The sequence below is a fragment of the Neovison vison genome, chromosome 6 (genome assembly GCF_020171115.1).
Source record: "Neovison vison isolate M4711 chromosome 6, ASM_NN_V1, whole genome shotgun sequence".
Taxonomy (NCBI): Eukaryota; Metazoa; Chordata; class Mammalia; order Carnivora; family Mustelidae; genus Neogale; species Neogale vison.
This window is the reverse complement of record NC_058096.1, coordinates 122,334,322-122,358,312: the sequence shown is the minus strand read 5'-3', so window position 1 is coordinate 122,358,312 and position 23,991 is coordinate 122,334,322. Positions and strand designations below refer to the sequence as shown.

The following is a 23,991-nucleotide window of genomic DNA, read 5'->3' as shown; positions in this document are numbered from 1 at the left end:
TACACAGAAAATCAACAAAAAACAAGAGCTTTGAATGACACGCTGGACCAGATGGACCTCACAGACATATACAGAACATTCCAATCTAAAACAATAGAATACTCATTCTCGAGTGCACATAGAACTGTCTCCAGAATAGTCCACGTACTGGGTCACAAATCAGGTCTCAATGGATACCAAAAGATTGGGATTATTCCCTGCATATTCTCAGACCACAATGCTTTGAAACTAAAACTCAATCACAAGAAAAAGTTTGGAAGAAATTCAAACACTTGGAATCTAAAGACCATTCTCGTCAAGAATGTTTGGGTAAACCAGGAAATCAAAGAAGAACTTAAACAATTCATGGAAACCAATGAGAACAAAACACATTGGTCCAAAACCTCTGGGATACTGCAAAAGGTGGTCCTAAGGGGGAAATACATAGCCATCCAAGCCTCACTCAAATAAATAGAGCAATCCTGAATACACTAACTAACTTTATATCTTAAAGAACTGGGGAATCAACAACAAATTAAGCCTAACCCATGCATGAGAAGGGAAATAATTAAGATTGGAGCAGAGATCAAAGAATTAGAAACCAGAAATACAAAAAAAAAAAAAAGATAAAGAAAGAAAGAAAGAAACCAGAAATACAGTAGAACACATCAACAAAACTAGAAGTTGGTTCTTTGAAAGAATTAATAAGATCGATAAACCACTGGCTAGACTTACCCAATAGAAAAGAGAAAGGACCAAAATTAATAAAATTATGAATGAAAGGTGAGAAATAACTACTAACATTAAGGATACAGAAACAATCATCAGAAATTATTATCAACAATTATATGCCAATAAGTTAAGCAACCTAGAAGAAATGGATGCCTTCTTGGAAACCTATAAACTTCTAAGTCTGAAAGAGGAAGAAATTGACAACCTGAATAGACCAATACCCAGTAACGATATTGAAACAATGATTAAGGAAAAACAAAACAAAAATAAAAACAAAAACAAACAAACAAACAAAAAAACCTCCCAAAAAACAAAAGTCCAGGGCCTGATGGATTCCCTGGGGAATTCTACCAAATATTCGAAGAAGAAATAATACTTATTTTCCTGAAGCTGTTTCAAAAATTAGAAACAGAAGGAAAACTTCCAGACTCCATGAGGTCTGCATTACCTTGATCCCCATCCTTTTTGATGGGGTCCCCAAAGACCCCATCAAAAAGGAGAATTCCTTGGTGAATATGGATGTCAAATTCTCAAAAAGTTCCTAGCTAACAGGATCCAACTGTACTTTAAAAAGATTATCCACCACGACCAGGTGGGATTAATTCCTGGAATGCAAGGGTGATTCAACATTTGCAAATCAATTAATGTGGTAGAACACATTAATAAGAGAAGAGAGAAGAACCACATGGTCCTCTCAATTGATGCAGAAAAAGCATTTGGCAAAAACACAGCATCCTTTCCTGATTAAAATTCTTCAGAGTAGGGACGCCTGGGTGGCGCAGTTGGTTGGACGACTGCCTTCGGCTCAGGGCCTGATCCTGGAGTCCCGGGATCGAGTCCCACATCAGGCTCCCAGCTCCATGGGGAGTCTGCTTCGCTCTCTGACCTTCTCCTCGCTCATGCTCTCTCTCACACTCTCTCTGTCTCAAATAAATAAATAAAATCTTTAAAAAAAAAAATTCTTCAGAGTATAGGGATAGAAGGAACATTCTCAATTTCATAAAATCCATCTATGAAAAACCCACAGCAAATACCATTCTCAATGGGGAAAAGCTGAGAGCCTTTCTCTTAAGATCAGGAACAAGACAAGGATGCCCACTCTCACTACTATTATTCAACAAAGTACTACAAGTCCTAGCAACAGCAACCAGGCAACAAAAAGAAATTAAACATATTCAAACTGGCAAAGAAGAAGTCAAATTTTTCTCTTCACAGGTGACAAGATACGTTATGTGGAAAACCCAAAAGACTCCAGGCCCAAATTACTAGACCTCATACAGCAATTCAGTAATGTGGCAGGATACAAACTCAATGCACAGAAATCAGTTGTTTTCTTATACACCAACAATGTAACTGTAGATAGAGAAATTAGAGAATCGATTCCATTTACAATAGCACCAAAAACCATAAGATACCCTAGAATAAACTTAACCAAAGAGGTAAAGGATCCATATTCTAGGAACCATAGAACACTCATGAAGGAAATGGAAGAAGACAAAAAGGATGGAAAAATATTCCATGCTCATGGATCAGAGGAATTAACATTGTTAAAATGTCTATGCTGCCCAGAACAATCTACACTTTAAACGTCACCCTGATCAAAATACCACTGGCATTTTTCAAAGTACTGGAACAAACAATCTTAAAATTTGTATGGAACCAAAAAAGACCCCGAATCGCCAAGGAAATGTTGAAGAAGAAAAACAAAGTTGGGGGCATCACATTGCCTGATTTTAAGCTCTATTACAAAGCTATGATCACCAAGACTGCATGGTACTGGCACAAAAACAGACACATACATCAGTGGAACAGAATAGACAGCCCAGATATGGACTCTCAAACCTTTGGTCAACTAATCTTCGACAAGGAAGGAAAAAATATCCAATGGAAAAGACAGTCTCTTCAATAAATGGTGCTGGGGAAATTGGACAGCTACATGCAGAAGAATGAAACTGGACCGTTCTCTTACACCATACACAAAGATTAACCCAAAATGGATTTAAGACCTCAGTGTGAGACAGGGAATCCATCACAATCCTAGGGGAGAACATAGGCAGTAACCTCTTCGACACTGGCCCAGCATCTTCTTTCAAGACACGTCACCAAAAGCAAGGGAAACAAAAGCAAAAATGAACTTTCAGGACTTCATCAAGATAAAAACCTTCTGCACAGCAAAGGAAACAATCAACAAAACAAAGAGGCAACACACCGAATGGGAGAAGATATTTGCAAATGACAATACAAAGGGCTGATATCCAAGATCTACAAAGAATTTCTCAAACTCTACACCCAAAAAACAAATATTCAAGTCAAAAAATGGGCAGAAGACATGAACAGACACTTTTCTGAAGAAGACACACAAAAGGCTAATAGACATATGAAAAAATGTTCATCATCAATAGCCATTAGGGAAATTCAAATCAAAACCACACTAACCTTACACCAGTTAGAATGGCAAAAATTGACAAGGCAAGAAACGACAAATGTAAGAGAAGCTGTGGAGAAAAGGAACCCTCTTACACTGCTGGTGGGAATGTAAGCTGGTATAGCTTCTTTGGAAAACAGTGTGGAGGTTCCTCAAAAAATTAAAAAGGGAGCTAACCTATGACCCAGAAATTGCACTACTGGATATTTACCCCAGAGATACAGATGTAGTGGAAAAAAGGGCCATATGCACCTCAATGTTCACAGCAGCAATGTCCACAATAGCCAAACTGTGGAAAGAGCCAAGATGTCCTTCAACAGATGAATGGATAAAGATATGCTCCATATATACAATGGAATATTTCTCAGCCATTAGAAATGATGAATACCCAGCTTTTGCATCAACATGGATGGGACTGGAGGAGATTATGCTAAATGAAATAAGTAAAGCAGGGAAAGCCAATTATCATGTGGTTTCACTTATGTGTATAACATAAGGAATAGCATGGAGGACATTAGGAGAAGGAAGGGGAAAATGATGGGGAGGAATTCGGAGTGGGAGAGGAACCATGAGAGACTATGGGCTCCGAGAAACAAAATGAGTGTTTTAGAGGGCGAGGGGTGGGGGATGGGTTAGCCTGGTGGGTGGTATTAAGTAGGGCATATATTGCATGGAGCTCTGGGTGTTATACACAAACAATGAACCATGGAACACTACATCAAAAACTATACTGTATGGTCACTAACATAACAAACAAATAAACAAATAAATAAAACTTTATCTTCCACACACAAAAAAATTTTTTTAAATCTTTCTAAATTATAATGTTCTAAACAGCGCCTAAAGTAATGTGTTAAATTTGAACTTGAGGGAAATTTGGGAAGTATAAATATGGACTGGTTATAAGATAAAATTAAGGAAGTACTGTTAATTTTCTCAGGGATAATAATACAGTTATGTCAGAGAATGTCCTCTTTTTTAGGGGGTACTCTTTAGGGCTAAGTAAATGATCACAGTATCTGTAATTTTAAAATGTTTTACCAAAAAGAGATATATATTTAGATATGTGGCAAAATATTAATTATTTAATCTGAGTGGTGGTATACAGGTATTTATTGCACAATTTTCCTGTATGTTTAACAACTTTGTAATAAAAAGCTGGGAATTTTTTTTGAAATTTATTTTTTAGAACTTCTTTTAAAAGTTTGTTGAACTATTGCTTAGAAACTTTACATTTTATCTTAACATGCCTTTTGTGTATAGAACTTTCTAAAATTATTTGTAGGAACTTAGAGTTGTGGCTAGGCTATGGCAAGATAAGTACTATCATATGTAAAGTAGTTTAAGTGAGTTTCCAGTTAGAAAGCTGATGGGAAAAAAGTGATGTCATTCTATGAATCAGTGGAAAATTACTGCCCTGCAATTGAGGAAAGTAACCTGGTAGAATGGGGATTTTTGGTCTCAGCAGTTCAGAGATTTTCATTTCTTGCTTTTGCCAAGACAAGGGATAAAAATGAAACTCTGAAAATAAGAAATGGAAACTTATGGAAAGTTAAAAAAAAAAAAGACAAACACAAAAATTATTCCCTAAACCCAACATCCTAGAACCAGTAGCAGAGGGAAACTACAATAAATTTGTGTTATCCAATTTAACTGAAGTCTCAGAACTTTGCCAGCCATTTCCTATTGATATATTATTATAAAACGACATCAGAGAGAATTAAGAAATACCATTCTAGTCAGTGTAGAGATAAGTACAGGATTAGTTAGCAAAACAATGAAAAATACTTCTATGTAGTTTGTCTCTTACACTTTATTTAAAAATATGATTGATAAACATTTCCTATTTGTATTAAAGCAATAAAAGTTTTTATTGAAATTCTCAAATGACGGGCACCAGAATGGCTCAATTGGTTGCCATCCACAAGGATGGCTTCAGCTTGGCTCAGGTAATGATCCCGGAGTCCTGGGATCGAGCCCTATAACCAGCTCCCTTCTCTGGGGAGCCTGCTTCTCCCTCTCCCTCTGTTGTTCTCTCACGTGTGCTCTCTCCTTCCAAATAAATGAATAATTTTTTTTTTTAAAAAAAAGGTCTTTCCTTAAAAAAAATACTCATGATGCTGTTAGTTTTTTTTTTTAAAGATTTTATTTATTTATTTGATAGACAGAGATCACAAGTAGTCAGAGAAGCAGGCAGAGAGGAAGGGAAGCAGGCTCCCTGCCGAGCAGAGAGCCTGATGCGGGGCTCAATCCTAGGACCCTGGGATCACAACCTGAGCCGAAGGCAGAGGCGTTAGTTAACCCACTGAGCCACCCAGGCGCCCCATGATGTTGTTAATTTTTATTTGAAAAATGTATAGCTAAAATCTACAATGAAATCTGAGCAGAAAATTAAAAATTTGAGCTCATGGATAGCATAACCAAGATATCTGCTGTCACCTAGTGGAGAAATGACTGAATTACAGGAAAACCCTGCGATAAGTACGTAGGGGAGATTACCAATATCTAGTTTAAAGCATGAAAAATCCTTCTAAATTTTCTATTCCAGAATCTCTGTTTCTTATATTGACGCACCAAAAAATTTAACTTTTCCCATTATGTTTAACAAATAGACCTGGTTTATTGCACATTCTGAACACAAGAGGCTACATACTCAAATAGCTTTGCTTTTCTCCCATCTTCACTATCTTTGACCAGGCTTTGCTGAATCTTTTTTTTTCCCATCCCTTAGCAACATTTTGGGCAGACTCTGTCTTTCCGGTCACTTTTATTTATTAAAAATGTATTAGTAAAATTTGAATTTCAAATCCAATTTAATGATTACACCTTTTCCTCATCCCATCAGCAGGCCAACCTTGGCCTGAGAGACTCAGAATGAGAAATAGCTATGGTCTGTTCTTTCACTCCTACCCCTCTCCCTCTTCCTGGTCTGAAAAGTGAAAAGTAACAAGTGTCTCTAACTTATCTGGCCACTCGTATCATCCTCTCTTGGCTGCCTTCACTCATTTGGCTAAAGTGATTGTCAGTGTCAATAAGTGGATAATATATACCAATAGCATTTAGAGCCATCAGCTGTCCTCAGAGGCAGGCCATTGTCTTTGTCCCTGCATAGGTAAAGAGGAGTCAAAAATTTAAGAGAGCTGGTGATTCATTAAAGTTTATACGACCCATAGAGTGAGCATGAGTCCCCAGGTCTCCCAACTTGTTGGTACCAGGGACCTTTTTATATCGTTTTTGTGGTAAGTACAATCTGACTACAGGGGTACCTAGGTGGCTCAGTTGGTTAAGCATCCAACTCTTGATTTCAACTCAAGTCATGATCTCAGGGTCATGAGAGCAAGCACCCCATAGGGTTCTACACTCTGTTTAGGATTCTCTCTCCCTCTGCTCCTTCCACCTGCACACTCTGAATAGATAGATAGATAAATAGATAGATAAAATCTTTTTAAAAATCTGACTACATGAGGAAGGTAATAGGCAAGATATAATAATGTTACTTTAAATAACCATAGATTATTTCTTAGCTCTGATATTTAAAAACAAGCCAAATTAAACACTATAAGCTTAAACAATATAAAAAACATTAATTAAATGATGTATGTCATTAATGTATACCATTAGTAATGAACTAATATATCATTTTAGAAAGATTAAAAATGAAAACATAAAGAAAAGCTTATAGAAAAATGGTTGATTCCAGGTCTGTGGTAGAAAATATACAAGATCAATCTATGACATCTTTTTGTGCCAAAAAAGCAAAGAAACTATTAAAGACTACTGAAATTCCACCAAAAAGATATAAAAGCCTACTCAAAGAGGCTGCCAATAGCCTACAGTGACATAACACAAGCACCAATAAAAAGACAATGACAGTTACTGACTGAAACATTTCAGATACATAAAAATGCGTGAGTTCATAATAATGCCCTTCCAACCTCCCCCCCACCAAAAAAAAGGCGTTGGAAAAAAAAAACCTAATTGTTACCAGTGGAAGTTTCCAGAGCATCAAATCATTATCTGTTAACCGATAAATTAAGGGAAAGAATCAAGCATTTGATTTTGACTTTTCCTATATGAACCAACCGAATTTCAGGGTAATCTAATAGTTAATGAAAAATAGTTACTGAAAAATTCCTCTTTATAGAACAATTTAGTTATCAATATATAATAATGCATTATATAATCATCAGTGTAAGTATATTAGCACACCAAAACTAATTAAATTGTATACCTCAAAAATGTACATTTTATGATATATTAATTAGAAATCAATAAAGCTATCAAAAAATAAACATAATCACAACCAAAAATAGCAAAAGAAATGAGAAGAAAATCATCATTTTCCTACACCCAATAAATTAATAGGCTAAGGGTACGACATCAGTGAATGTTAAAGCTATTATACTAAAGCTTGATAGGTTTCTAATGGAGGACCAGGCTTACTCACCTAAACCCAGAGAATAATGTCTGTATCACTGAAGTGGAACAAGACATAACATGTTTCACGATCTATTGCAAAGGGAGGTATATAGCACCCCCATGAAGTATTACTGCATAAAACATTGAACAATCTAATCAAGACTGAGGTGTAATTAGCAATTTACAGAAAATATGGAATATAAGAAAGTAGGTTAAATGAAAATATGAGGCAGCGAGCAGCCAAATCCTAGATATGTAACAACATATGAGATAAATGACCTGGTTTCTCCAATAAATCAATGGAGAAAAAGAAGGATACTACTGGAAAAGAGATTTAAAATAATCACAATGTAGGTGCCTTGTTAGCGCAGTAGGTAGCGTGTCAGTTTCATAAAATAATCACAATGTAAAAAAAAAACTAGATATTAATGGCAAAACCAAATATAAAAAGGCCATTCCACCTTGAAGTTAAGAAGCCTTTTATTAAACAGAGCAGAAAGAGAAATTAACAAACCCATTTACAATTGTACCAAAAATAATAAAATACTTAGGAATAAACTTATCCAAGGAAGGGAAAGACCTGTACTCCAAAAATCATAAAACAATGATGAAGGACAATGAATATGGATATAAACAAATAGAAAGATATACTATGTTCATAGATTAGAAGAACAAATATTGTTAAAATGTCCATAATACCCAAAGCAATCTACAGAGTCAAAACAACACTTTGCACAGAACTAAAACAAAGAATAATAAAATTTATATGGAACCACAGAAGACTCCAAACAGCCAAAGCAATTTTGAGAAAGAAGAACACAGCTAGATGTATTACACTCCCAGATCTCAAGACATACTACAAAGCTGTAATAACCAAAAAATCATGATACTAGCACAACAACAGACACACAGGTCAATAGAAGAGAATAGAGAGCCCAGAAATAAACTCACACTCATGGTCAATTTATCTATGACAAAGAGGCAAACTATACAATAGGGAAAAGATAGTCAACCAACAAACGGTGCTGGGAAAACTGGATAACTACATGCAAAACCATGAAACTGGATTACTTTCTTACACCATACACATAAATACACTCAAGATGAATTAAAGACCTAAATTCAAGACCTAAAGTCATAAAACATTCAGAAGAAAGCAGAGACAGTAATTTCTTTAACATTGGTCGTAGAAACATTTTTCTAGATGTCTCCTTGAGGAAAGGAAACAAAAGCAAAATTAAACTATTGGAACTACACCAAAATAAAAAGCTTTTGCACAGCAAAAGAAACCATTAAGAAAACAAAATAAATCAGATAAATTAGATTTTAAACTAAAGACTGTAGTCAGAGATAAAGAAGGACACTACATAATCCTTAAAGGGACTATCCACCAAGATGATCTAACAATTGTAAATACCTATGCTCCCAATATGGGAGCAGCCAATTACTTAAGAAAACTGTTAATCAAGATAAAGAGTCATATTGATATGAATACACTAATCGTAGGAGATCTTAACACACCTTTCTCAGAAATAGACAGATCATCGAAGCAGAAAATCAATAAAGAAACAAGAGCATTGAATGACACATTGGACCAGATGGACCTCATAGATATATACAGAACATTTCACCCTAAAACAACAGAATACTCATTCTTCTCAAGTGCACAAGGATCCTTCTCCAGAATAGACCACATACTGGGTTACAAATCAAGACTCAACCAATACCAAAAGACTGAGATTATTCCCTGCATATTCTCAGATCACAATGCTTTGAAACTGGAGCTCAATCACAAGGAAAAGTTCCGAAGGAACTCAAACACCTGGAAGCTAAAGACCACCTTGCTTAAGAATGCTTGGATCAACCAGGAGATCAAAGAAGAACTGAAACAATTCATGGAAACCAATGAGAATGAAGACACCTCTAAAACCTATGGGATACAGCAAAGGCGGTCCTAAGGGGGAAATACATAGCCATCCAAGCCTCCCTCAAAAAAATTGAAAAATCCAGAATACACCAGCTGTCTCTACACCTTAAAGAACTGGAGAATCAACAACAAATCAAACCAACTCCACACATAAGAAGGGAAATCAAGATTAGAGCTGAGATCGATGAGGTAGAAACCAGAGATACAGTAGAACGTATCAATGAAACTAGAAGCTGGTTTTTTGAAAGAATCAATAAGATCGATAAACCATTGGCCACACTAATCCAAAAGAAAAGAGAGAAAGCCCAAATTCATAAAATCATGAATGAAAAGTGAGAGATCACAACGAAAACCAAGGAAGTAGAAACAATCATCAGAAGTTATTATCAACAATTATATGCCAATAAGCTTAGCAACCTAGATGAAATGGATGCATTCCTGGAAAAATATAAACTACCAAAATTGAACCAGGAAGAAAGTGACAACCTGAATAGACCGATATCTAATAACGAGATTGAAGCAGTGATCCAAAACCTCCCAAAAAACAAGAGCCCAGGACCTGATGGATTCCCTGGGGAATTCTACCAAACCTTCAAAGAAGAAATAACACCTATTCTCCTGAAGCTGTTCAAAAAATTGAAGCAGAAGGAAAACTTCCAGACTCTTTCTATGAAGCCAGCATTACCCTGATCCCCAAACCAGGCAAAGACCCTACCAAAAAGGAGAATTTTAGACCAATATCACTGATGAATATGGATGCTAAGATTCTCAACAAGATCCTAGCCAACAGGATCCAACAGCACATTAAAAAGATTATCCACCATGATCAGGTGGGATTCATCCCTGGGCTACAAGGATGGTTCAACATTCGCAAATCAATCAATGTGATTAATCAAATTAATATGAGAAGAGAGAAGAACCACATGGTCTTCTCAATTGATGCAGAAAAAGCATTTGACAAAATCCAGCATCCGTTCCTGATTAAAACACTTCAAAGTATAGGGATAGAGGGAACATTCCTGAACCTCATCAAATCTATCTATGAAAGACCCACAGCAAATATCATCCTCAATGGGAAAAAGCTTGCAGCCTTCCCGTTGAGATCAGGAACATGACAAGGATGCCCACTTTCACCACTCTTGTTCAACATTGTATTAGAAGTCCTAGCAACAGCAATCAGAGCAACAAAGAGAAATAAAAGGTATCCAAATTGGCAATGAAGAATTCAAACTCTCTCTCTTTGCAGATGACATGATTCTTTATATGGAAAACCCAAAAAACTCCACCCCCAAACTACTAGAACTCATACAGCAATTCAGCAACATGGCAGGATACAAAGTCAATGTGCAGAAATCAGTGGCTTTCTTATACACTAACAATGAAAATACAGAAAGGGAAATTAGAGAATCGATTCCATTTACTATAGCACCAAGAACCATAAGATACCTGGGAATAAACCTAACCAAAGAGGTAAAGGATCTGTACTCGAGGAATTACAGAACACTCATGAAAGAAATTGAAGAAGACACAAAAAGATGAAAGACCGTTCCATGCTCTTGGATTGGAAGAATAAACATTGTTAAAATGTCTATACTGCCTAGAGCAATCTGTACTTTTAATGCCATTCCGATCAAAATTCCACCAGTATTCTTCAAAGAGCTGGAGCAAATAATCCAAAAATTTGTATGGAATCAGAAGAGACCCCGAATCGCTAAGGAAATGTTGAAAAACAAAAATAAAGCTGGGGGCATCATGTTACCTGATTTCAAGCTTTATTACAAAGCTGTGATCACCAAGACAGCATGGTACTGGCATAAAAACAGACACATAGACCAGTGGAACAGAGTAGAGAGCCCAGATATGGACTCTCAACTCTATGGTCAATTAATCTTCGACAAAACAGGAAAAAATATACAGTGGAAAAAAGACAGTCTCTTCAATAAATGGTGCTGGGAAAACCGGACAGCTATATGTAGAAGAATGAAACTCGACCATTCTCTCACACCGTACACAAAGATCAACTCAAAATGATAAAAGACCTCAACATGAGACAGGAATCCATCAGACTCCTAGAGGAGAACATAGGCAGTAATCTCTTCGATATCAGCCACAGCAACTTCTTTCAAGATATGTCTCCAAAGGCAAAGGAAACAAAAGTGAAAATAAACTTCTGGGACTTTATCAAAATCAAAAGCTTCTGCACAGCAAAGGAAACAGTCAAAAAAACAAAGAGGCAGCCCACGGAATGGGAGAAGATATTTGCAAATGACAGTACAGACAGAAGGTTGATGTCCAGGATCTATAATGAACTCCTCAAACTCAACACACACGAAACAGGCAAACATATCAAAAAATGGGAAGAAGATATGACAGACACTTGTCTAATCAAGACATACAAATGGATATCAGACACATGATAAAATGTTCATCATCACTAGCCCTCAGGGAGATTCAAATTAAAACCACATTGAGATATCACCTTACACCAGTTAGAATGGCCAGAATTAACAAAACAGGAAACAACATGTGTTGGAGAAGATGTGGAGAAAGGGGAACCCTCTTATACTGTTGGTGGGAATGCAAGTTGGTGCAGCCTCTTTGGAGAACAGTGTGGAGATTCCTCAAGAAATTAAAAATAGAACTTCCCTATGACCCTGCCATTGCACTCCTGGGTATTTACCCCAAAGATACAGATGTCGTGAAAAGAAGGGCCATCTGTACCCCAATGTTTATAGCAGCAATGGCCACGGTGGCCAAACTATGGAAAGAACCAAGATGCCCTTCAACGGACGAATGGAGAAGGAAGATGTGGTCCATATACACTATGGAGTATTATGTCTCCATCAGAAAGGACGAATACCCAACTTTTGTAGCAACATGGACGGGACTGGAAGAGATTATGCTGAGTAAAATAAGTCAAGCTGAGAGAGTCAATTGTCATATGGTTTCACTTATTTGTGGAGCATAACAAATATCATGGAGGACAAGGGGTGTTAGAGAGGAGAAGGGAGTTGAGGTAAATTGGAAGGGGAGGTGAATCATGAGAGACTATGGACTCTGAAAAACAATCTGAGGGGTTTGAAGTGGCAGAGGAGGGTGGGAGGTTGGGGTACCAGGTGGTGGGTATTATAGAGGGCACGGATTGCATGGAGCACCGGGTGTGGTGAAAAAATAATGAATACTGTTTTTCTGAAAATAAATTAATTAATTAAAAAAAGAATACTAATGCACAGCCTGCTTAATAAAATTGTTTTCTTATTAAAAAAAAAAAAGAAAACAAAATGAGTCAAGCAGAGAGAGTCAATTATCATATGGTTTCATTTATTTGTGGAGCATAACAAACAGCATGGAGGACATGGGGAGATAGAGAGGAGAAGGGAGTTTGGGGAAATTGGAAGGGGAGGTGAACCATGAGAGACTATGGACTCTGAAAAACAATCTGAGGGTTTTGAAGGGGCGGGGGTTGGGAGGTCAGGGTACAAGGTGGTGGGTATTATAGAGGGCACGGATTGCATGGAGCACTGGGTGTGGTGCAAAAATAATGAATACTGTTATGCTGAAAATAAAAAATAAATTAAAAAAAAAGAAAACAAAATGGGAGAAGATATTTGCAAATGATAAATCTGATAAGGGATTAATATCCAAAGCATATAAAAAAACTTACAAAACTCAACACTGAAAAAACACAAATAATCTGATTAAAATGAGCAGAGGACATGAATAAATACTTATCCAAAGAACACATCCAAATGACCAACAGCCACATGAAAAGATACTCAAGGGGTGCCTGGGTGGCTCAGTGGGTTAAAGCCTCTGCCTTTGACTCAGGTCATGATCCCAGGGTCCTGGGATCGAGCTCCGCATTGGGCTCTCTGCTTGGCGGGGAGCCTGCTTCCTCCTCTCTCTCTCTCTCTGCCTACTTGTGATCTCTGTCTGTCAAATAAATAAATAAAATCTTTTAAAAAAATACTCAACATCACTTATCCAGGAAATGCAAATCAAAACCACAGTGAGATATCACCTTACATCTGTCAGGATGGCTAAAATAAGAAATACAAGGAGTAAGAAGTTGGTGAGGATGTGGAGAAAAAGAAATCTTTGTGCACTGTTGGTGGGAGTGCAAACTGGTATAGCCACTGTGGAAAACAGTATGGCATTTCCTCAAAAAATTAAAAAGAGAATTACCGTATGATCAAATAATTTCAATACTGGATATTTACCCAAAGAAAACAGAAACACTAATTTGAAAAGATATGTACCCCTGTTTACTGTAGCATTATTTACAATAGCCAAGATACAGAAGCAACCCAAGTGTCAATGAGTAGATGAAGATACTGTGTCACATATACATATATGTGTGTGTGTGTGTGTGTGTGTATTCAGCCATAAAAAAATGAATGCAGTCTTGCCATTTGCAGCAACATGGCTAGGGCTAGAGCTAGAGAGTGTAATGCTAATGAAATAACTCATTCAGAGAAAGACAAATACCATATGATTTCATTCATATGTGGAATCTAAGAAACAAATTTACAAAGAAAAAAGGAGATAAACAAAAAACTCCTAAATACAGAAAACAAACTGGTGGTTGCCAGAGGCAAGGTGGGTGGGAAAAAGAGTGAAATAGATAAAGTACATCAAGAATACACTAATCTTAAGCACTAAGTAATGTGTAGAATTGTTGAATTATTATGTTGTATACCTGAAACTGATTTAACACTGTAAGTCTGAAAAAAGAAAAGAAACTTTCTATTAAACACCTTCTGGGTGGAAGGAAAAATATTAATAGTTTTCCCTGAAATTTACTGAGTTTGCAAAAAATAACGAGACTGAAACACTACATATTAGTATCTATGAGATCCACTTAAAAGTGATCTGAGGAAAACTCATAGTCTTAAACACTTACAGTAATTACAATTAAAGAACGACAATAAGTGAATTAAATTCACACTCAAAAAACTAGAAAAATATAAACAGTAACCAAAAAAAAGGATAAAGAAGGAACTAATAGGGACGCCTGGGTGGCTCAGTTGGTTAAGCAGCTGTCTTCGGCTCAGGTCATCATACCAGGGTCCTGGGATTGAGTCCCACATCGGGCTCCTTGCTCGGCAGGGAACCTGCTTCTCCCTCTGCCTCTGCCTGCCTCTCTGTCTGCCTGTGCTCGTTCACTCTCTCTCCCTCTGTCTCTGACAAATAAATAAAATTCTTTAAAAAAAAAAAAAGAAGGAACTAATAAATCTAAAAACCAAAATTAATACAGTAAAGAACAAAAAACTGCAAAATCTGGTTCTCTGAAAATTTTTAAAAATTAGAAAAAGTAATAATAAATTACCAGAAGGGAAATAACCATTAAAACAGAAAATATTTTAAATCTTAAGCTATATTTTGTACCTCATTATGCAAATACATTTCAAAAGCTGGACGAAATGGAGAATTTCCTACTAAAATACTGTCTATCAAAATTGACTCCAGCAGAGATAAAAAGCTTTAACAGACCAATGTCCATATTTTTAAAAAGAAAAAGTTGCCAAATAACTACTCACAAAAAAGTACTAGGTTCTGTTTCTCTTTTTCTTTCTTTAGTATTTATTTTCATTCCAGTTAGTTAACATACAGTGTAATGTTAGTTGCAAGTGTACAATAGAGTGATTCAATACTTCCATATATCACCCAGTGCTCATCACAGTAAGTGCTCTCCTCGATACCCATTACCTATTTAACCCACTCCCCCACCGCCTCCCCTCTAGTAACCATCAGTTTGTTCTCAATAATTAATAATCTGTTTCTTAGGTTGCCTTTCTCTTGTTTTCCCCTATAACCTGTTGTTTTGTTTCTTAAATTCCACATGAGTGAAATCATGTTATTTGTCTTTCTCTGACTTATTTCACTTAGCATAACACTCTCTAGCTCCAACCATGTTGCTGCAAATGGTAAGATTTCATTCTTTTTATAGTTGAGTAATATTCCACTGTGTGTTTGGAATATTATCCATTCATCAGTCAGTGGACATTTGGGCTCTTTCCATAATTTTGCTATTGTTGATAATGCTGCTATAAATATCAGGGTGCATGTACCCCCTTCAAATTAGTGTTTCTGTATCCTTTGGGTAAATACCTAGTACTGTAATTGCTGGACCACAGGGTAGTTCTATTTTTAACTTTTTTGAGGAGCCTCCACACTGGTTTCCAGAGTGGCTGCACCAGTTTACATTCCCAGCAACAGTATAAGAGGGTTCTCCTTTGTCTACATCCTCACCAATGCTTGTTTCCTGTGTTGTTAATTTTAGCCATTCTGACTGGTGTGAGGTAATCTTGTAGTTTTGATTTGCATTTCCCTGATGATGAGTGATGTTGGGCATCTTTTCATGTGGCTGTTGGCCCTCTGCATATCTTCTTTTAAAAGTCACCAGCTTGGCCAGGACAGAGCCCAGAGGGCACTGTGCTGCTCCTACAGAAATGCTGGCAAACACCTCAGACCAAGAAACAGCAATCTGAAAATTACCTGGGACACACATGGAGAGATTATTTGTTTTTCTCAAAGTGCTTTGCTGAGAGGCAGTGTACATGGAGGTGCCTTGGGCCAGACACAAGAGAGCTGGGTGGCGCCATTCCTCTCTCCCACCCCTCAGGCTCAGTTTCAAAGAAAAATTGTATAGACCAAATAATCTTAATACAACATAAATTGTTCTAAAGAAGAGAAACTTCCAAATTATTTTCGTGAGCTGAAGCATAACATTGACTCCTAAACCTGACAAAAAATTGCATAAAGAAAATGACAGATGCACCTGGGTGGCTCGGTTGTTTTAGCATCTGCCTTCGGTTCAGGTCATGATCCCAGGATCCTGGGACTGAGTTTTGCCTTGGCCTCCTTGCTCAGCGGAGAGCCCCCTTCTCCTTCTCCCTCTGCCCCTCCCTGCTTGTGTCCTCTCTTGCTCGCTCTCTCACTCTCTCTTTCAAATAAATAAATAAAATCTTTATTTTTAAAAAATGAAAGAACTGGGTGCCTAACTGGTTGGGTAGAGCATATGACTCTTGATCTCGGCGTAGTAGGTTTGAGCCCCATGTCAGGTGTACAGATTACTTAAAAATAAAAATTTTAAAAATCTTTAAAAAAAGAAAATAACAGAAATATACAACTTATGTACATGATGTAAAAATTCTAAAATAAAGAATCCAATGCCACATTAAAAAAATAACATAGCATGTCCAGTGGATTTATTTCAGGAACTACAAGAATGGTTCATTAATAGAAAATCAATTACTATAGTTAACCATATTAATAGATCTAAGAAGGAAAATCATATGATGATCCCACAAAAGCCGAAAAAAATATTTGACAAAACTCAAAATCTATTCCTTAAATTAAAAAATACCTCAAAATATAGGAATTAATGGATATTTCCTTCAGATAATAAAATGTATACACCTCAGTCCTGAACCAGCATCCTACAGGTGACATTATTACATATGCACAAAATCTTATAGAATCCATGGTAAAACTAACCAAATAATAAAAGAATTCTAAAGTTAGCAAGATATAAAACTAACATACAGATATACTAGCAATAGATATATTAGCAATAATCAGTTTCAAGACATAATTGAAGGAAAAATGCTTTATTTACAACAGCAACCAAAAAAGATAAATTCTAAGGTATAAACATAACAAAAAATATGCAAAATCAACATGAGAATATACTTTAGATATACTAACAATAATCAGTTTCAAGACATAATTGAGGGAAAAAAGGCTCTATTTACAACAGCAACCAAAAAAGATAAATTTGCAAAATCAACATGAGGAAAACTTTGAAACATTCTTGAAACACCCACAAATAGACTTGAACCAATGGAAAGACATTTTATGTCCTTAAATATGATCACTCATATTAAAAAGTTGTCCGTTCTTCCTAAGATAACTTAAAAATTAAATAAGATTCTTCATAAGTATACTAATAAGCTTTTTTCTAGAATTAGAAAGCTGATAATACATTTCATATGGAAAAATAAATATGCAAGAATAGCTTTTTTAAAAAATGAAAAAGAAGAGCTAAAAGGGGAAAGTAACTGTACTAGATAAGAAAATATAAAACTTCTATAATTATAGTTTGGTACTGGCACATAAATAGATCTATGTAATGGAACACAAAGTTCAGAACATACGGAAATTTGGAATGTGATCAAAGTGGTATCAAAAAAATCACTGGGGCATATATAGGGTGTGAGGACGACTTGATAACCATTTTTAAAAAGATAAAATTGATCCATACCTCAAATCATACACAAAAATAACTCCAAATGGATCAGAAGTTCTAAAATTAAGAAATAAGATCAGGCGAGCCTGGGTGGCTCAGTTAGTCGAGTCTGACTATGACTCAGGTCATGATCCCAGGGTCCTGGAATCAAGCCCCACATTGAGCTCCCTGCTCAGGGGGGGAGACTGTTTCTCCCTCTCCCCTGGCCTTGCTGATGTTCTCTCTCACTCTTTCCCTCAAATAAATAAATAAAATCTCATTTAAAAAGCGGGAGGATCATATAAATACTATATAAAATCAATGGTAAATTCCTTTATAACTTTAATATGGGAAAAGGCTTTTTCTGATTCAAAATCCAGATTCAGTAAAAGAAAATACTGATAAAGTTGACTACAAAAAAACCTAAAAACTGTCACAAGAGAACACCAAAAGTAAAGTCAAATGACAAATAACTCACTGCAAGAAAAATACCTGCAACATGTATCACAGATAATGGGCAATACTCCTTACTTGTAAATTATTTTTATAAATCAAATGAAACAGACCAAAAACCCAATACAAAAATGGGCAAAAAGTATGAATACATAATTCACCATCATGTGCTAGAGGAAAAGGCTGTGAAGGTGAACAGGTTCTTGTTCTGTTGGCCATACGCAGTTACAGAAGCCACCAACTTCTCTTTTTAAAGAAGGATAAATACTAGCAAGCCACAAGGGTTGCTTTAAATATCAGGCTGTTTAAAAACACCTCTGAGGGCCATTTAATTAAAAATAATAGAATGAATTAGAAAGTTGTCATTAGTCTAAAAGCAGTGTCAGTTTTATACATGATTAATGACAGCTGAGGACCGAGGATAACACCAAAGCACATCTGCATTTTGTAAGTCTTTATATCTGGCTTTAAAAGTGAGTAAGTAGGGGCACCTGGGTGGCTCAGGGGGTTAAGCCTCTGCCTTCAGAGGCCCTCAGATTATGATCTCAGGGTCCTGGGATCGAGCCCCACATTGGGCTCCCTACTTAGCAGGGAGCCTGCTTCCCCACCTCTCTCTGCCTGCCTCTCTGCCTACTTGTGATCTCTGTCTGTCAAATAAATAAATAAAATCTTTTAAAAAAAAGTGAGTAAGTAAAAATCAATCAATAAATAAAATTTTAAACATATAAAAATTTATTTAAAAAGTGAGTAAATATGCATGCTTTTAAAAAAAAGCCTACTTTTATTTTTAACAGTTGACTAGACAGCGTTATGATCTCCTTAATAATTTATTGCTAAGTGGTTGGAATTTCAGGTCTCCTCCAGCCATGAGAACCTGTGATACTGATAATTTATGACTGCTCAGTCTGGCAAGCATAATCAATATGCCATTGGCCACTTGGTGGCAACAGACTCCTAACTGCCTGCAAAGTTCTTAAAAGGTACAAACAGCTTTCTAATTGATTTAGAAACTAATTTATAAAGACATTTCGGGCAGGTCACAAATTGACTTAGTTGCAGAGGTCAGCTGAATGCTGAATATCCTTTAAAAGGGCATTAGAAGCAAAGCAAAACATGTGCTGTCTTTGTCAAAAATATAGTTGTGGGTATGACCTAGAAAATTCTGTCAGGAAAGATCTTTGGAGGTAGAAAAGGGTGAGAGGAGGAGAGAGGAGGAGAAGTGACATAGTAATGATAACTAAAAAGATATGCTGAAAAGAGATATGAGGAATATTAAGAACCTACTACTGTTTAACCATCTGAGTTTGAGCAAGCCAGTTACTTTTACAGAGACTTAATTTCTTTCTGAGCAAGATCAAGAGAATCAGCACATATTTCCTGTGAGGTGTCAGATAATAAATGCTTTAAGCTTCATGGGCTATACATTGTCACAACTACTCAGCTCTGTCCCTGCAGCATAAAAGCAGCAAATAAGAATACATAAATAATTAAGCTTTGTTCTATTCCAATAAAACTTGATGGACACTGAAATTTTAATTTCGCATACTTTCAACGTGTCATGGAATATTCTTCTTTTGTTTTCAACCATTTCAAAATGGTAAAACCATTAGTAACTAGCAGGTCATTAAAAAATCAGCTGCCAGCCTGGACATGGCTCCTGGAGCTATGGTTTTGTCAATCTCTCTGCTGGACGGTCTGTCCCTCGGGTCTGGCTAGGTCTCTATTAATTAAACTTCTATTGATTCCCTACTTTAACCTAACTCTGGGGTTAAACTTCGTTTACACCTTTTGGCACCTTCTTTTACAGCCTAAAGCATTTTCTCAAGCTGTATTTACTCACATACCCATTAAATAAGAATTAATTAAGGAAGGCACGTATTGCATGGAGCACTGGGTGTGGTGCACAGACAATGAGTCTTGGAACACTGAAAAAAAGATCTATTATAAAAAAAATACTACCTCTCTTATGAAACTCATATTATTTAAAATAGTATTGCTTGGTGTTCCAAACATATATACAAACATGGGTTTTCAAACTTTACATGTCCTTCTCCTCCTCTTACCACAAAGAGATTCCCAGACTTGTCGTCACACATCTGAAGATCACTGCCTTTTAGATGCTTAGACTTGAAAATTCCAAGTTGGAAATCTCTCCAAAAACCTTACTTCTCCTTTCTGCTAGTAAAGAACATCAGTTTTCCATGAACACTAAAGAATGGTGGCTAAACGTAACACTTACTTCATGGAATTACCAATTCCAGGTATGACCTCCACTTGACTTCCACCTGGTCAGAATCCCAAGTATGAGAGGGAATAAGAATTCCTGTATTTGTCCTTCTCCCCTGTCCACCCAAGATCATGAGACCAGATATGATCAACTTGAAACTATATAATTGGTTACAATAGGTCCAAGAACAAAACTTAGGGAACCTTCAGTACAAAACATCTTGAAACTGGCGGTGCCTGCGTGGCTCAGTCGTTAAGCATCTGACTTCGAATCAGCTCATGATCTCAAGGTGCTGCGATCAGCCACCTTGGGCTCCGGGCTCAGCAAGAGTCTGCTTCTCCCTGCCCTTCTCCCTTTACACCGCCTCCCCCCCCCCAATGCTCTATCTCCTTCTTTCTCAAATAAATAAAATCTTTAAAAACCATATCTTCAAACTGTATAGAGAAGGAAAGAAAGAAGCTACCTGCTTTTAAATCCATACATGACTAGAAGAAGCCTTGAAACATCTCCAGAGGAACAGCAATGGTCCCTGGGCCACCAGGAATACCCGTGAAGCACCCCCAAGCCATGCCCAGCAGCATACATCTGTGGGGAACCAGAAAGTGTCTGGCCCACGTGACACACATGCATAGCTCTGAAAGGCGCTGTGCGCCTGTGCACCTTCTTCACTGCGCCACACTTGTACAAGAAGGTCATCAGGAAGGACGTCATCCACACTGCAGGCTGGGGCACACTTGATGCTAAAGGGGGTCCTCCAAGATTCATACCCTGTGAGAAACAAAGCTGTTCTTCCCAGCTGAGGGCATCCACGTTAGCTAGTTCGTCTCCTGCGGCAAGAAGGCCCAGCTCAGCATAGGCCATGTGCCCCCAGTGGACACCATTTCTAAATGCACAATGTGCCATCGTGTGTTGTCTGGAGGAGAAGCCTGTTACAGAGGCAAGCTGGCCCAAGCCTTCATGAACGACGCCATTGTCACCTACCCAACCTGAAACCAAGGAGACCCAAATGAAGCTGCCCTCAGGCTCCAAGAAGGTCATCTCCTCAGCCAGCAGAGTTGTGGTCTGTGTAGTGGCCTGAGGTGGCTGCACTTAAAAGCCCATCCTGAAGGCCACTGTGCCTACCACAAGTATAAGGATGCACCACACATACAGAATGTGACCATGAACCCTGTGGAGCATCTCTTCAGAGGTGGTAACTACCAGCTCATGAGCAAACCTGGTACCATCCTCAGAGACGCCCCCACCAGCTGCGAAATGGATCTCCTCACTGCCCAGGGGACTGGGCATCTCAGAGAAACCAAGACAATGCAGGAGAACATGAATAGGATTGAAGAGGCTCAATAAACTATCTTTCTGCCACATTAAAAAAAAGTGAAAAATAACAACAAAAAACACACTTCTGGGAGGAGACAGGGATTATAAAATCGCCCATCTACCATATAGAAGTATTTCGCTTATAAGGAGGCTTAGAAGAAGAAAGGAAGTTCATGTTCACCCTCTGAAGTCACTAGAGACTATTCACACCCTTGGGGTATATGAGGAATTGGGGCCTAGAAATTTAATCCACTTACCCCAGGTCTCTTAAGTCCCTTAGATACCAAGGTCAAGCTAGGACTCTAATTCAGACCTCCCTAGAAAAGCAATTATCCATTTATCCATTCATTCTGTTTGTTTGTCTCTCTGCCTCTTCTATCTATCTCTATTTCTGTCTCACTTCCAGATCTCTCTCCCTATAAAGCGTTAGGTCACTTATGTTTGAATAATTAAAGTCCCCTAAGAGTCAGTTGGCCAATCAAATTAGATTGAAAGGCTTGAAAGTGAAAGGCTTGCCCACTGAGAATTTACTAGGTAAAATAACCTGTAGTGTTTTCTGTCTAATCCTTAGCACAAATCCAGTTATGAGAAATGTGATTTTTGAAGGATAACTAGGGATAATAGAGCTCATGCTCTAATTACCACAACCTTAACTCTTAGATTAAGATTAATTAACTCCTAGATCTAAGATTAATTAACTTAGATCTAAGATTAATCTAACTCTTAGATTAGAGACTCAGCCTCTGTTTGACTTTTCTGAATTGTAAAACATGTGACATCATTAATCTGCACTGAAAGCTAATATAAAAAGCTAAAGTCTACTTTTAAAGTTCTCAAGCAAAATCTAAAGTTCCTAAATACTATAAATCAATCCCTAAAGTGCTCAATTCACTACTTCATTCCTTGGAAACAGTATGAAGAAATTTCAGGTATTTCTAAATAATTTCATGATACTATCAGAATTTGCATGAATTATATCCTACAACTCTGCCCCATAAAGCTTTATGCCTCATAAAAATATATACATTAATTTGAAGCAATGACACTGTTTCTCATTAGTACTCTTGTTAGAATTTTTGAAAATTTTATTAATTTCTCAGAAAATAGAGAAATTCTAGTGGGTATAAATCTCAAACTATAAGCACAGGATGACCACTAAGATAGGTCACTAAGATAGCTTGAATAGGCAGGGGGAAAGTATAAGAAAAGTTAAAATATAAGTAAGTACCTGAAATATTATCTGGCCACACTTTTATTTTTCAGTATTTACATGGGTTTTAGATATCTTTCCAAAACATTTTTGTATCTGTTATTAGCATCCCTATTAAAATAAATAAATTCATTTTTACGTTTAACCCCACTTTCCTCAATTGAGTATTTCTCCGCTGTGTCCCTATGTTTCCAAAATACCAAGAATCATAGGACTTGAAAAGATAAATTAAACCTGACCCACCAAATCAGGGCATCTGATCATCTGCACTAAGGAAACTGGGAATAGTAACATCTTCTAATCATTTATTGATTTATCATATAGGTGTGCAGGAGCCTAGATAGCATGATGGTTTTGCTCCATTATTTATATTAGCAAAAAATTAGAAACAACCTGAATGTCCAATTTTAGAGAATTGTGGTTTGTTGGGGGGTTTTTTAGGATTTTATTTATTTGACAGAGCCACAGAGCCTAAGGAAGGGGAGCAGTAGAGTGAAAGGGAGAAGTATGCTCCCCACTGAGCAGGGAGCCCGATGTGGGGCTCAATGGGGGGCTAAATGCAGGGCTCAATCCCAGAACCCTGGCATCATGACATGAGCATAAGGCAGATGCTTAACCATTTGAGCTACCCAGGCGCCCCAGGAATTGCTTAAATAGCGTAAGATCACAGGATAAAATTTTATGCAGCTGTTAAATGTCAAAATGTGGAAGACTATCTGATGATATAGGAAAATATTCACAATAAAAATAATAAAGCTAGTACAATCAATGCAATTACAACTTTATATAAAGTACATACTTGAATAGCACCTATAAAAAAAGGTTGGAAATTTCCTTACCAGAATGTTAAAAATGATCCTTGTGTGTTGGTATTATGAGTGATATTATTAATGATAATTATTTTCTTTCCATATCTTAAAATATCTCTATAATGTGCATATATTTTTTCATAATCAGAGAAATAATGTTAATTGAAAAACCAAAAGCATTTATTGAGCTTATGATTTATGCACCATCTATATGCTATATATCAACAAAAGGAATTTTTTAAAGATTTTATTTGAGAGAGAGAGTG

At 36.9% G+C, this 23,991-nt stretch overlaps 1 pseudogene; it reads left to right on the top strand.

Annotated features, from left to right (window-relative positions):
- Nucleotides 1-20,914: 20,914 nt before the first annotated feature.
- On the top strand, nucleotides 20,915-21,736 carry LOC122910124 (annotated as a pseudogene).
- The last annotated feature ends 2,255 nt before the right edge of the window (nucleotides 21,737-23,991 follow it).